The sequence below is a fragment of the Mastomys coucha genome, unplaced genomic scaffold, assembly GCF_008632895.1.
Source record: "Mastomys coucha isolate ucsf_1 unplaced genomic scaffold, UCSF_Mcou_1 pScaffold7, whole genome shotgun sequence".
Lineage (NCBI taxonomy): Eukaryota > Metazoa > Chordata > Mammalia > Rodentia > Muridae > Mastomys > Mastomys coucha.
Window position 1 is genome coordinate 26,321,033 of NW_022196913.1, and position 1,541 is coordinate 26,322,573.

A 1,541-nucleotide genomic window follows, 5' to 3' on the forward strand; every position below is an offset into this window, starting at 1 on the left:
GATTTCTTGGTCTTAGACCTGCGAACCTGAGCCTGGTCAGCCAGTAGCTTCTTGCTGGCCTTGTCAGCCTTCAGCTTGTGGATGTGCTCCATGAGAATCTGCTTGTTTTTGAACACATTCCCTTTGACCTTCAGGTACAGGCTGTGGTACATATGGCGATCAATCTTCTTAGATTCCTGGTATCTCCTGAGAAGCCAGTGCAGGATCCTCATCCTTCTCATTCAGGTCACCTTCTCGGGCATCCGAGGAGCACTGGCGGTACCCTTCCTCTTCCCTATGCCCATATGCCTGCCCTTCCGTTGGGCTAAGGTGTTTTTGAGGCAGCAAGCCCGGGAATGGACAGTCACAGGCTTCCGGATGGTCAGGCCATCTTTGATCAGCTTCCTGATCTGCAGACGGGAGTTGGCATTGGCGATTTCGTTGGTCTCATTGGGGTCCAACCAGACCTTCTTTTTCCCACAGTGGAGGACACTAGAGGCAAGCCTCTTCTGTAGCCTGAGCATACTCATGGCTGCCAATTTATCTTATTTTAGAAGTTCACCATGGGAATTGTCATAGTTTGACCAAAATGGAGGAGCATTACCAAAAGGGACAACAATTAGAACCCATGTAAGAGGGTGAAATGAAACTTACTTTATAAAAAGATTAGGAAACAGATCCTGAGAATAAGAACATTTCGCAGCTTTGATGTCTGAACTGGAACTGTTTGCTAATGTACAGCTGTGAAGGTAGAGGACATATCAGGGATGTGTCTAAAGAGGAAAAGAACCACTGTTCTTCATATGAGCCAGGACACGGTACCATTGACCCAATGCGCAAACCCATGGGACTCTGAAAGTTTATGTTATAAAGAAGAGAGGGAGGGAGAACTGGGAGAAGGAGGGCAAAGGTTCAGGGGAAGGGGGGAGTTTGGAAAAAGAGAGAGGAGAGAGAGGAGAGAAAGGAGAGAAACTCCTTACCTCATTGTCTGTGAGGATGGCACTGAGGACAGGAAGTGCAGTCCCTGATAGGCAGACAGATGAGGTCCAATAATAGTAAGAGAAAGCAAACATCCAGTTCAGAGACAAAGGCTTAAAGGCTTGGCAGGCTTTTTCTCCTGCCTGGAGATGCCTTAGAAGCTCCTCCCTGTGACTGGTCTTAGAAGCTTGAAGCTAGATCAGGACATGATTCCACTATAGTTGTGGGCCCATCTGCCTTCCGTTCTTTGTTCAAACTGAACAGTCTTAAAGTGAACGAGAAGGACCCCCTTCCCCTGCTAAAGATCCTTAGCCAGCTCTCAAGCAGACACTGGGCTTCAGCTTCCCATGTCCCCCTTTGCTTTGCAGAAGATCCATCTCTGTGTGTCATCATTGTGTGTGTCCTTGCTGTGTGTGTCCTCGATGTGTGTGTCCTCAATGTGTGTTTTCTCACTGTGTGTGTCCTCACTGTGTGTCCTCATCCCTAACAAAACCGTTTTTTCATTTTGTTTATTGTTTCTCTCTTCTATGTTGGATATTCTTTCCCCTGCCTCTATATTTTGTTTTTGAATTGTCAGTGAAAAT

General features: G+C 46.9%; 1 pseudogene; it reads right to left on the reverse strand.

Moving 5' to 3' along the window:
* Window positions 1-2: 2 nt before the first annotated feature.
* Window positions 3-509, reverse strand: LOC116082633 (annotated as a pseudogene).
* Window positions 510-1,541: the final 1,032 nt, after the last annotated feature.